Here is a 14,825-nt window from a genome sequence, read left to right as displayed (position 1 = left end):
TGGCATAAACTTTGATTTCAACTTACTAACCATCCTCTCCCAAGATTTGATCTTCTCTTTACCTCTTCTCTATCTATGTACCTGCAAATGTTCCCACCAAAGAGATGCATGACCTTTCAACTTAGTGCAAACATATCTCACCTTGTTATCTTCAATGGTACCTTCAAAATTGAAATACTTTTCCATCTCCATGATCCAATCTAGCAATTCATCCGAATCCAACTTGCCATCATAATTCGGTGGGGTAAAATGTGGTTAGGTACTCGCTCTAGACAATGCTCTTATAAACCTCTCTTAATCCGGATCATTCATCGGTGGATTTTCTCCTTATTCTCCAGCTACTTCTTTGTCCTCATAATCACTCACATATTTAACATGTTGACCTCTTCTCTGGGCCATTTCAACAACTTCTAATCGGTCTGGGATTCCTCTCAACATTTCTATCACAACAGGGTCTTCATTTCCACTCGCTCCACCATTTCTATTTCCTCTTCGCGCCATCTTTACGCAAGTCCTCTGTAGCTGTAGGCCAAATCTGCAATCCGCCACCCTACAACAAAATCTTATAGGACAACGTAATCTCCGGAATAAAATCTTTCTATGATAGCACTTGGTGAAGTCAAGGTAGGAGGGTCCTCAAAGAGAACAAACTGAACTGAGCAGAAAGAGTTACACAACAGAAATAACTCAAAGTGATGGAGGCAATGCAAAAAAAGACTATAGTATATCATGAAAGTTACAATCTTTCGGCCACATTTGGGCTCACAGATTCGACCCACATGCATAAGTACAAAACATGTGTGTTATGCAACATTCTCAAATAATGTACCTGATGGATTACCGCCTAGGAGAAGTATCAGTCATTGCATGGATCTAATTCCCAGAGCTAGTTTGCCTAATAAAGCAACATACCAGATGACACTGACAGAGAATGAGGAGCTAAATAGACAAGTGCAGGATTTATTGAGAAAATTTTGATCAGATAAAGTTTGAGTCCTTGTGCAATTTCAGTAGTGTTCACACCTAATAAGAAAGGAGAATGGAGGATGTGTACTAATTCCAAAGCAATAAACAAGATCACAGTGAAGTACCGATTTCCTTTGTCTTGAATGGATGACATAATGGATTGTTGAAGTGGAGCTAGATACTACACCAAGATAGAATTGAAGAGTGGATAACATCAGATCAGAATCAAAGGAGGAGACAAGTGGAAGACAACATTCAAGACAAATGAAGGACTGTATGAATGGTTGGTGATGCCTTTTGGATTGAATAATGCACCAAGATAGAATTGAAGAGTGGATAACATCAGATCAGAATAAGAGGAGGAGACGAGTGGAAGACAACATTCAAGACAAATGAAGGACTGTATGAGTGGTTGGTGATGCCTTTTGGATTGAATAATGCACCAAGTACTTTCATGAGGTTGATGAATGAAGTATTGAAGAAATTCTTGGGTAAGTTTGTTGTTGTATATTTGGATGAAATTTTGATTTTCAATAAGAGCAAGGAGGAACATATGTTGCATTTGAGACAAGTTTTGCAGAGGTTGAGAGAAGAGAAGTTGTTAGAACATAGAAGGTAGATCTTAAGGTTAAGAAGTCCGAGTTGACCGATACTATATTTGAGCATGTTGTAATAAGGCTTGTGAGCCAAATTTTGTAAAGCCCACATGTTGTCGGCATATTATAATTGATTTTCATAATATAATCTAGTTTGTTCTGCATTGCCTTCATCATAGTGTCTAGTTTCTGTTGTGTTAACTCTTGCTGCATAGTCTGGACTGATCTCTTTAAGGTCCCTCCTAACCTTGACTGCACCACACAGTCAAGTGGCTATCTTGCTCCATGTTTAAAGAGATATGTTAAGAAGTGACTAGGATTGGACTTTATTATTTTTTCTATCATCTCTTGGTTATATGGATCCCCTGGGAAAGTTTTGCAAGTGAGGTGAATGTTTGGGTTGGTCCACAAGGACTTTCTCTTATTGATTCTCAGGTTCAAAATAGGAATTGGGATCGGGAAGCTCATCTCTTCGGGAAACCATATTTTTCTTTTACACATGTGTATAGACCATGCAAAGAGTAACCTCAAGGTGAGAAGAATGAAAGAATGTGGGAATAAGATGGATGTGGACATGCGAAAGAAGGATGGAGGAATATGCGAAAGGTAACCTCTTAGTACTTTGGTTTGACAATAGGTGAAGTTAGATTAGATTGGATAGAACCTTAATCCTTGGATTAAGATTAGGTTGGGTTGGATTGGATAAAATATTATCTTACTTAGGATAGACAAAATTCCCAAGAAAAATTAGATGAGGTGCAGGGATTAATGATTTGGTTCGGAAGCAAGGTAAAAACTAAGCTAGGTTAAATCTAGATCCTTTGATTGAGATTAGATTAGGATCTTTTTGAACTTGGGGTAGGATAGGTTTCTAAGAAATATTGGATGTGGATGAGTGTTTAGATTAAAGCAAATGATCAAGGCCAATTAGGTACAATACTTGAGATAGATAGTTTCTCAAGCACTATACTAATTGGGGATTTTCAAAGGATAAAATATATAGACTATACTTTTGCAAAGTTCTAACCTTGGTTTAGGTATCAATGATTACCGAATGTGATTTGGTTAAATTTGGATCAAAGGATTGATTTGTTGGTTGATGTATTAAGTCCACAAGGATTATGAAAGGTTGACTATGAAAGAGTGGTTAGAAGACAGATGGGTAGCAAAAGATGAAGGTTACCGAGATGGCCAAGATTTTAGTAGGATATTGTTGGCTGGGGATACTAGATGGCAAGATGCAATTATTCTTATTTAATATTTATGACAAGATGACTCTTTGTGCAAAGGCTCGTGATCTCAAGGGTTCGTGCTCAAATTCTATGGTAAAGATGTTAAGGAAGTCTTGGAAACGATGTAGGAAGACTTGGTGTTTTAACAAGAGCTTGTAGTTTTTATATAAAAAATCTTCTCCTTTTTAGGATATACTTTTGAATAGTCTTCTTCTTTTTGACTCGATGGTAAATGGACTTCTTTGGATGTTTGAGAGATTTGGATATCACACATTGACATTCAAGGAGACAAGTTGATAATTTTGCTCAGGCAGTGGTAGTGAAATTGAGGCCAAGACACTAGTTGACAGTCGAAGATTGTGTTTGATAGTTAAAGGTTATAACCAACTGAGATAGTGTTTGATAGACAAAGATTATGTTTCAGGGATGGAGCGATGGACAATTTTGAACACGATTTTAGTAAATTTGATCAAATTTGGGAATTTTGAAAATTTATCTTCTTAGCAAGAGATGTCAAACAAGAATGCACATTGACCAATTTTAATGCTAAAGAAAGCGTAAGATAAGAGAGGGCCTAGATTAGCCCAAATTTAACATAACTGGTCTCAACATATGAAGACACTCTTAAGCATGTACAACCTAGGCTAGAAAGTGGATATTGCTCACTAAGGTCCTTTGCTATAAATAACAATACCTTAGACAAAGTGGATATGTAGAGACCTGGTGACATTGGCTCCCCCACCATGACATGAGAACCCAAATTATAATTCCCTAGAGGTTTTCCAACCTTTTTAATCAAATAATTTCATACCTCACAATGAATGGTACATGAAGGCTTAACTTTGGGATACGATCCATATTCCCTGAATTAGTGAGTATGGGTTTTGGGCCAACTACAACAAATGGTGTCTAGTATAATTTGAGGACTTGATGGCTATTCATTTGGTGATGAGTCACTTAAAAGACTGTCCCAGTCCTCACAAGAGGATTTTTACGTATCTCACATGAATGTGGATACTGGGGGAATCATTGAGATACACTTTTCATTAAGAAGACTTAGGTTTTCACCCTAGTCCATTTATATAGTCGACAGAATTGAAAGTATTTCTTTGAGTCATCCCCTCTCACAGGTGAAACACACCGGGAGGCAATCTCTCTAAGGAAATATCATGTTTTCTCTTGCACCCACCAAAGGGGAGAGGATACCTCCATAATATTTTGGGTTCTAATCTAATAACAAAAATGTAGGTTTGGCTTTTTGATCACCCAAGATCGCACAAGAGGAGAGCATACACCTACTACCTTGCAAGCACGCCAAACAATATTTATGCCACTCAAATAAAGATACAACTAACATCTACTTAGTGATAAAATAGGTCTTTGGTTAATGAACTTGCAAAACCACAAATTAGTCATTTGTTAATTGGTCTTCAACGTTCATGGAAAAGCTACACAAATGTTAGAGTTAGCAAAATATCCCCCCCCCCAAAAAAAAACAAACAAACTAATAACATGCAAAGACGCCATTTAGCAAGCGGAGATGACATTTCACCTACGTAGACGCTGAAGTGTTGATTCCACAACAAAGATGCAAATGTCGATTCAGGTCCCTACAACAGACAATTAGCTAAAAAAAATCCAAAATTTTAAATCCTGCACAAATTAGTTTGTTAGTGAAAGTGGAGATGTTGAATCAGTGGCACAAACACTATTTTACAGGCTTGCAAAAATCATTAGATTTAAAAAACCAGAAAAATTCCAAAACCTGCAAATATAGAAAACTATTAACGTAGAGATGTCATTTCAAAGCGTAGATTTTGATTGTCAAACCTACAACATATAGTTAGAAAATTTAGAAAACCTAAAAAATTAGAAAAGTGTTAAACACAGAGATGTCGAGTTGCAGAATCAGAGATGCCAATTTGCATATTTACAAAAAACGGCTAAGTTGAAAACTAGAAAATTGAGAAAACCCTACAGTGACATAATCATGTTAGAGAGGAGATGTTGATTTAAGGATGAAGACGTCGTTTCAAAGGTACAGACGGTGTTTCGCAATTGCAAACGCCATTTCAATTACCTATACATGTCAACTTCACAAAAATATCAATTTTTTGGTTAGAATTAAGGGACACGAGTCCCATCGGGCATGCCAAAATGATAGCTATGAAAAATAATAAATTTGTTAATAATGAAAAACATATAAACCAATGCAGACATATCAAATACAAAAAACTATATTGCCTTCATGCTCTATAGATAGAGATAAAAATAGATGCACCCATGCTCCATTTGATTTTATCTTTTGGATTGAATGTGAGATGCTCTCCAAGTTACATAATAATGAAGATGGATTGATTGATTAAATGGATGATTGGATTAGGATGATGGATTGCAAGGGAAATTTGGTATTATGAGGATAAAGTGAATGGATAAAGTGATCAAAATGAGCATTATGAGGATGTGAAAGGATATGCATATAAAGATAATTGAACATCATAAGAGTGCAAATGAAGTGGATGATTTGTGAAGAAAAGAGACTCCAATTTATAGACTTTTGAATTTAAAATGGATGGTTGAGATTGAAAGATGATGAAGGGCTAGGATTGAGTGAGAGAAGATGAGTTGGATTGGGTTCATTTCCTTGTGACATGTGTCACAAGGTGAACTGTCTTGGGAAGAACACTTGGCATGTGGAAGAGGGCAAGGTGTGCTCACACGAGCACGTCTTGGGAAGAACATGGGGATGACAAGTGGAAACACTTTTGGCAAAGTGTAAGAGTCCTAGGATTGAGAAGGATGACATGTGGATGGAAAGGGAAAGTGTAGGGTGGCTCTTATAGGAAAGAGAATTCTCACACATGTGTGAGCAACCAAGGTCAAAGATGAGGTGGAGGTGCAAGTGACCTACGCATGCAAATGCATTTAAGAGCTTGGAGAATCACATGTGGACTTGGGAGATGTGAGAGAATTTTAAATTGTAGAAAATGGTTAATGAGGATTATGCCTTGATTATTTAGTTTGATGAAGAAGATTAGAAGGAAGATTTGTAGGAATCAGGATATTGGCTAATTAATTATAAATTAATTAACTAATTGGGCTAAGGCTTAGCAGAAATATTAAGGAATTTGGCTAAGGTTGGGAATTAAATCAAATTTTAGAAGAACGGCAAGTTATATAATTAATTAATAAATTGATTATATGGATGAGGAGATAAAACTAATTAATATTATTTAACTAATTTTAAGAATAATGGACTAGTATAATTAATAAAATTAGTTATGCAAGGAGGAATAATTAATTAAATAATTTAATTAATTTTATTTGTCTATAGATGTCATCTTGAATGCTTGAACTTGACTTCACTTCTTCTCCAATGCTTGATGAATGCTTGATTTATTCCCCACTTGAATGGAATCTGCTAGAGTGTGATCAAGGTCATTAGAAGTTAGGCTAGGTCTTTGATTGAGAGGGGTAGGCCTCCTTTTATACATAACTATCCGAAAACTATTTGATTAGGAGTAGGCCAACACGAGATCTAAATTCTCGCTCACTTGATGTGATCGCTGTGAGGACCAAATTTGGGTCCTGATTGAGAGGACCAAGGCATTGTGGCACCATGGTTCTGAGCTAAGACCAAGGTGCCATAGCGCCTTGGTTCTAGGAATAAGGACTCAACTTTGGGGAAAAGACAAGAGAGAAGATGTAAATGCAAGTTTGTGAATGGTGTGAGCATAATCAAGGATGACATCAAGTATCAAAATATAGAACAACAAGATGAGGTACAGGTTTAGATAAAATTGTATGCGGGAGTATGATACTACACCCACACTTATGGTGAAGTATAAAGTCGCATTTAAAAAATTTCACCAAGATACCTATGAGACAAGAAACACCAAACCCCTAGGGACTTTAGGGTCTTATTACTCTAGTATTGAGGTAAAAGGAACGACACATGAAAGGAACATAGAGCATGCCTATACTGGCCTAGTAAGATTTGCTTACTATAAGTCATGAAAAAGAAAATTCCAAATTACAAAGCAAAAGGCTCAATTTGCAAAGTAACTTGAATATTGAAAACACGTCATGTTATGTGCATAAAGTGTGTAATGGTGAAAATTAGGGTTTCCACCATTAGATATAGTAAAACCACTAATTTTTCTTAAGATCCATTACATAAGGGAAAGATAGGAATTAGATAGATCTAAACCTTAGAGGTCTAAGTGCTAATCTAATTCTGGGGGCTTTGGAATGTGTCCCTTCTTTCCCTTAAGATGATTTGAATTATTGAAGATGGTAAAATTAGGGTAAATGTGATGGAATTGAAGTAAAAATGCATAAACAATGAGCTATAGTCATCAATTGAGCTACAAACCTAGATTTGAGGAATATAAGTGTATTTAGACTTGTTCCTAGAAGGAGATCCTAATTTGTCGGGACCATGGTGGTGGTCACCCTAGTCCTCCGGACATTTTGCACACTAATGGGGGATCTATTCGTCTCTGTAAATAATGTTGATTATGAATATTGCAGCTCCATACCCACTTCATACACTTAGAAAGAGGAGAAAAAGGGTTGGAAATAGGGGTTTGCCTAAGTCAAACCCTAGTTTAGGAATTAACCTTCAATGAAATATTGAAAATACTAAAATAAATGATGGAAGGATATACCTTAGATCTGCAATTGTTGATAATGATGCTTTGCTTCTTGAATGTAATCACATATGTCATATGAAATTGCATGAACATGACAAAACCCTAATCACACACACATACTTGCATATGAATGATGTAATTTTGCTCCACAGTGGGTGAATGAAGAATATGTAGCCTTGAAGGCCTTTGGAAATGCTTGATGATGAACACTTCAATGCTTTAGGTCAAATTCGTATGATTCTTGGAGTCTTAGATTTGCTTAGATGAAAATGAATTGAGAAGGATGCCTTATATAGGGATTTCATAATTAAAATCACCTTTATGCCAACCTAGAATCAATATATTTTCGCACGGAGCTAGATTTGAATAAGATAAGACCACCCAATTATCCTCCCAAAATTTGGGGAAAAAAGTAGGGGACCATGGTGGTGGGCACCACGGTCCCAACTACTTTTTTCCAAATTTATAGGTATGTGAGCTATTGTGCTTCTAATGCTAAATCTTGCTCGATGTCTCAACCCAAGATGTAGATATGTGAAATATGCTTTGAGAGTTGAAATTAGGGTAGGATTAAGGATAAATCAGGATAAAATGATAAAGGGCACACCTGGAATTAAGGGCCCAAATAAGAGTTTGATGATCTAATAAAGTGGAATAAGACCCATACTATTGAATTAAATACTAATTAATTACAATAAAGGTTCTATAATGCATAGAAGAAAGGGAAATACTAAAATAGGAACTAGGAGAGTGTGAAATTAGACACACTAATAAATGGTGTACAATTTATGACACTACACAGTGTAACATTTAGTAGAGTGTATGGCTCCACAATAATGCAATCATATACACCTTATTAAGAGAAATAGCTTTAAGGTAGCATGCATCCAAAAGATAAGCATGTTACCACAATGAGATTCCCCCAAGAAATGCCAAATCTTAGGATAATGGTGACAAAACAAATAGGAAAAAGCACATAAGGGATCCATTAACTTTGGGGCTAGTAATGTGCTTGTGATAAATAATGTATATAAAAAATAATTGTATTGAATTGACCTCATCCCCCAAAGGTAGTGGAACTACGAACATAATGAAAGAAGAGCACAAGAGATAAAAAATAAATTTTTGTTTGAGTCAACATGGAAGAGACAAAAAATAGATCTCAACACTTTGCATCATCCCCAATTAGAGAACACAAGGGCATATTAATGAACAATAGCACATGTATGACATAACATAGATATGACATATAGAAGAATTGAGATATAAATAGAGGAATGCCACAAAAGATTCGACCTGTTTCATAGAGTAACAAGGGTCATCCAAATAGAACCTAACATAGAATAAAATCACATCAAGCAACACATCATGGGGGAAGCACATTATAAACAAGAAAACACACAAAAGAGAATCCATGGTACAAATGAAGCTAGTCAAGCAAATCATCCACCTCCCAATCTTGCTTAACATCATCTAGGGATGGTGAATAAGATACAAGAGGAGACACATAAATCATGGTAGATGGAGCTACTACAAGTTCCAAACAAGGACCATTCTCTAATGATGAATCACTTTGTTTGTTACTAGGACCTAGGGTTAATGCTTTTTAAAACTATGAAGATAACTCATGATTAATCTCAACAAGCTCATACATACTTCACACAAAATTCATCTAATGTAGGAATAATAGAAAATGTGACATCTAAGCACTTAGTTCCAACCTCAATGGGAAGAGTAATAGAACCAATAGTAGGGAAATAAAAACCATCATACACCTTAATCATAACATCAGATTTATCTTATGTTACTTGATGCAATTGTTGAGTAAAAAGATGTTCTTCAGTAATCACTTTCACCATAAATACTAGATCAATGAGCACCCCTTGTGAGAGTTTGTCTTTGATCTTCACAGTAATATATAATGGGCCATTAGGTGCAACAATAGTTTCACTAGGATCAAAAGTAACATATAAGTCTTTTGTAGGTTTAGGTTTGTAACCGAGGTTCAAAACATTATTAGATTCTACACCAAGGTCATTAGGAGAAAAAACAAGTGGCTCTGAATCAACAACATTGGTATAATGAGAAGATAGTGGATTGGTGAATATTTAGAGGTTTTAGTTAGGAGGAGCTACTAACTTACTCCCTTTGTCATTCACACCAGCAACATATACAATATTATTATCAATAATGTCTTGAATCTTGTTTCTCAATTGGTAACATTTCTTAGTATCATGACTAGGTTGATAGTAATAATGACAAAAAGCTTTATAATCATGAGAAGCTTTCAATGGTTTAGAATGATCAATTGGTTTATGAGAAAAAATTGTAACACATTAGCATTCATCAACCTGAACCTGGCAAGTCTTTTGTATCTTTTCATAAGGTTGTGTGCCTTATCCTGCAAGTTCGGAGAAATGTGTCCTTGGCCCGTAGCCTAAAACTTTGTAAGAAAATTTATACATATTTTGTGTGTGATTCTCACATGGTTTTTCACAGTTTGGGTTTTTCATTGAAAAATCTTGGTGTTCTTGTGTGGGTGTACTTGTTATAATTATTTACTTTCATGTATGTGTAATGAATGTTATATTGAAGACTTAATGGAATGAGTGATTTAATTTGATCAAGTTTTAGTATATGTTGATTCACCCCCCCTCTTAGCATCTAGCACTTTTCAAGAATCAGTATCAGAGAAAGGTTCCCAAAGAATTAGTTTAACCATTGGGATAGATTCGAGATTTGAATGCTGTGTTTGGAGAAGATTTGAATGACATTGATGTTATGGGTCAATGTGATTGGGATGATGTCAATGGTACAATTGACATGGAAAGAGAATTAATATTTTCATTGGTAGACTTAGATGAAAGAAAATAAAAACACAAGATGGTAGTAGAAAATATCCTTATTTGAGAATCTTGTTTGATAAGGTAAAGAAAGTCATTGATGATTTTGACAAAAAAGCTTGATGAGAAAACTAAAGAATGCACCAAGATTAAAGAAGTGATAAAGCTTAAGAAGGAAATAAAATATTCAAAGGATCAGATTGGTAGAGTTCTAAAATTTAGAGGTGACAATGAAGTGCAAAATAAAATAAAGACAAAGGTGGACTTGGCCTTGAAAAAGGTGAATGCTCTAATACTTCCAACAAAAAGGACAAAGGAAAGGAAAAGGTCAAGGATGAATTGAAGGATCCTAATAAAAATTAGAAATATTTCATTCCAGACCAAAATTTGAATAACTTAAGGATTCCTTGTACTGTTCAATCTAGGTATTCCTCATCTTTTAATGGTAACTATTTTTTATGCAATAAATTTGGACATAGAGCTAATGAATGGCAAAGTCACATCAGAAATCAATCATTTAATCACCAATGTTACTATTGCAATAAGTTTGGACACAAAGCAAGTGAATGCAGAAGTAGGATGAATTTGAATAGATATGAAAATTCAAGTATTGGTAGGGATGTTTAGTCCTTCAATGGATGTTATTATGCTTGCAATAATTTTGTGCATTCGGCTATTGAGTGCAATCCTAATCTCAAAAGAAATAGAAGTGGAACATCAAGATGAATGGAAATGATTCATAAAAATGTCCAATTTTCTATAATTATAATAATATGGGACCCATTGCAAAATACTACAAAAGATGGAATGAGAAGACTAATGGTGTGGAAAAGAAAATTGATGTCAATGAAGAAAAGAAAAAGATGAAGATGGAATGGGTGAAGAAATTAGATGAGAAGATAACACAAATGAATGTGGATGAATCCACACTAACTGATGGTGTTTATTCTTCAAGAAACTAAGAAAATATGCATGGTCCAAGGGGGATAACTAAATCCAACTCTCTTGCACCCCCTTACAGTTTGGATACCGAATTATTTTCAGCATGGTAGAGGTCCATAAATAGTTTTTTAGAGGTTTTTGGATGTCTTTGTTGGTCCGAAACATTTATTGAGGTTTCTAGTGGTACAATGTATCATCTTTTTGAGGAAACGGTAAGAAACATTTAGGTTGAATGGAAACCCTAAGTGAAAAATACATATTGTATTCTTAAGGTCATTTTGAACACTTGTAAATTTGAGCAACCGTTGATGCAAAAAGTTGATCAACTCAAGCAAAAATGTCGCTGCAAATCGATCAAAGTTATCTCTAAGATTTTGGTTTTCAATGGAAAATTCTAATATTATCAGTATTCTAGATGAACCTCGACCTTCTTTCAGGAAACGTTTGCTTATACCCTTGGTGGAAGACCTTGTTGGTCCTTTTTCTCTTGTTCTCACCAAAGTTGTTCATAAAGAGAACATTCATCATTATATTCATGTTGCGTTGGATGAATATGATAATAGAAAACTCAATGATTTGAGGAGAACCGATTCTCCTCTTTGCCTCCACCATAGAAGAACCTATGTACATGTGAACAACTTCCTTATGCATCTCATCCATCCTTCATTCTTGCAAAGAAATCTACATCCAATTTTTTCCACATTTTGTTACACTTAAAATCTACACCCAAAGCCTAAATTTATAGAATGACAAGAGTTCTAAAACCACAAATAAAAGGTTCCCAAATAAGACTCTTTGTTACTCATGACCATAACCCTTGGAATGCCTCCACGAAACTTTAAAATATATTGGTTTAGCTTTCAATACCTTCCCTCCAATGTGGACACCTATACTTGCAAGATAAACATTACATTAAATGTAATACATGATCAAAAACCAAGAGACACCTGTTACCTCCTCCATACTCCCACTTGGAGAAGCCCATAGGTCACTCTTTTTCCACTTTCTTAAGTCATTAAATATCTTATTCTAAACATCCATAAGTGAGGAAAATAATATTTCTATTCACAACCCACTTTTATCACTACCAGTGTAAACCATCACCACTTATGAATGTATTACAAACAATATTGAGAAATAAATATTACAAATTATTTTTCTAATACATCCTAAGTGACTTAGGATACTTTCCAAGGATGTTGGAACCTTGCCATAGGATTTACAAGGTAGATGATACCTTAATTCTAACATTCTTCCACTTGACATCCTACATTGTAAATACATCCATAGGAATCACTAGCCGTCCATGTACCATTTGAACCTTCACCTGTTGGAATCCATGAGCACTAAGGAGGGGAGGGGGGGGGGGGTGAATCAGTGTTTTGCAAATTTATAACTCATTTAGTTGAACTTTAATCCATCAGATGCATAAAAAAGAAAGAAAAGTGTAGAAACATAAAGTAAACAACCACACAACCATAAAACCAATATTTTTACTGGAAATACAGAAAGGGAAAAACCACAGTGAGATTGAGTACCCACACTATTATTATACTATGGCCAGAAGTATGATAATATCACATTAGGGGAATGCACTTCTATTCAGGCACACTGTCTAGAGCTCACTCCTCAATTACAAAAAGGGCTACAACCTGGAGGAAGGATCACTGCCTTACATGCTATTACAAAGTGATTACAATGATGAATGAACTAAAGTATAACATGTATCTATGTCAAAATGCAGTTCCAGTTAGGCTCAAATCAATTCCTGCAACTATTCTATCTCTTTGCTCTATTTTCCTTCTCTGTCAAATACCAGAGCACCAAAACCTTCAATCACATTCACAAAACTAGAAAAGTTTCTCTTACAGACCTCCCACACACATCACGCACCACAAAATGATCAACCAAATAAATCTTATATATCTGTACCAACAAAAAGAATCATTTACTAAGTCAGCTTCTAATAATCACATAACACACAACATGAAATGTGTATCACCAAGTCGGCTCAATTCGGCCACAAATCCAAATGCGGACCAAAATAAGAAGATAATAGGCTTCCCATAAGTTGGCTTAATCACTTCAAACATGAAACTGATCACTGAAATCAACCTAACAAATCCGCAACACATGTTACACAAAGATAGCTCTGTTCTAACTGAATTACTAGATACCGAAGCTCTAAAATTGCACACAATTCAACACTGGATATCAGGATCATGAGATAATCTATCTTGAACCTTGAATCAACTTCCTTGATCACCACAACCAAAATTACAACACCAAAGTCAAGATGTGCACACTAATCTCAAGCTCTACTGATTACTATGTTCCACCTTCTAGACTTATGCCTATGAACAATATGACTTCCGGTAAACTAGATTTATGCACATCAGATGTGATTTCCAAACTAAGTTGCCATCAATGACAACCCCTAAACTTCTATCATGCACCAATCTTCATCGAAACAATGTCTCTTTCCAACAATCTCCCCCTTTGGCATTGATGGCAACACTGTGAAAAATGAACTGTACACTCAAGACTGCAAAACTTCAAAATTTCAAACTCACCAAGAATATACAACAAGCTCCCCTTGAAAATTTACACCATTTTTCACTCTGTTGTCTTCCCCTTTGAAAGCAATGCCAAAGAATCTACCAAAATTGATATACAAAGATATGTACAATGGCTCACAAAAAATTGAAGATGTCTGCAAAAATTGTTCTAAGGGACAGCAAATGATTATCCCATGCCTTCTTTAAGCTCTCCAAAATTCTTATCATCCCGCTAAAAAGGTAAGCATGCATTTCTACTCCTTGTCTATTTGCCAGAACATGCTTATTCAGTGCATCCTTAGCATCTTGCATTATACTCATTAATGAATCTATTTAGGTAGTAATAAGACTCCTTACTTCTGACACTCTACCCAAAACTCTTTCCTTTTCCCGATTTAAACTCTTGATCTTATTGAATACACTCAAAAATTGAGGCTCAAAATTGCTAGTCGGGGCTGATTGTGATGTGTATGACTATGATATGCTTGCTAGCTGGCCTTCACATTCCCTTATTTTCTTGTCAATGTTTATAGTTAACTTAGGAAAAATTATAAATGACTTGTATATGTTACCACCTTCATCAAGTGCATCCTAAATACTTTTCAGTATAGTGACCAAACTAACTCTATCATCTTCAAAAATTGTTTCAATTTCACAACATTGAATTGATTCAAAACTTTAATATCTGCTGCCTTCTCCAAAGACTCAAAATAGGAACCAACAACATCTAGTAAACCCTTGAGCTTACCAAAGGGATCAAATGTATCCGGTTGAAAATATGGCATGATTTTCTCTCATCTTTATCACCATCCTTGCCCTTCTTTGCTTCATCTATCTCCTCAATTCCTTTCTCTGACACAACTTATATAACCGGAGGTCCCTGTTCAGCTTCACTGGAGATATCATTAGCACCATCAACATCACCAACTATGCTCTGATGATGCAAGAGCATCCCCGATTCATAGCAATCTTGCATCAACCCAAAACATTTTCTTTCTGTTTTGCTTTTTGTTTGCAGTTTCAACTTTTCTTT

Source organism: Cryptomeria japonica, chromosome 11 (assembly GCF_030272615.1).
Source record: "Cryptomeria japonica chromosome 11, Sugi_1.0, whole genome shotgun sequence".
NCBI classification, from domain to species: domain Eukaryota; kingdom Viridiplantae; phylum Streptophyta; class Pinopsida; order Cupressales; family Cupressaceae; genus Cryptomeria; species Cryptomeria japonica.
Note: the sequence above shows the minus strand (reverse complement) of the source record.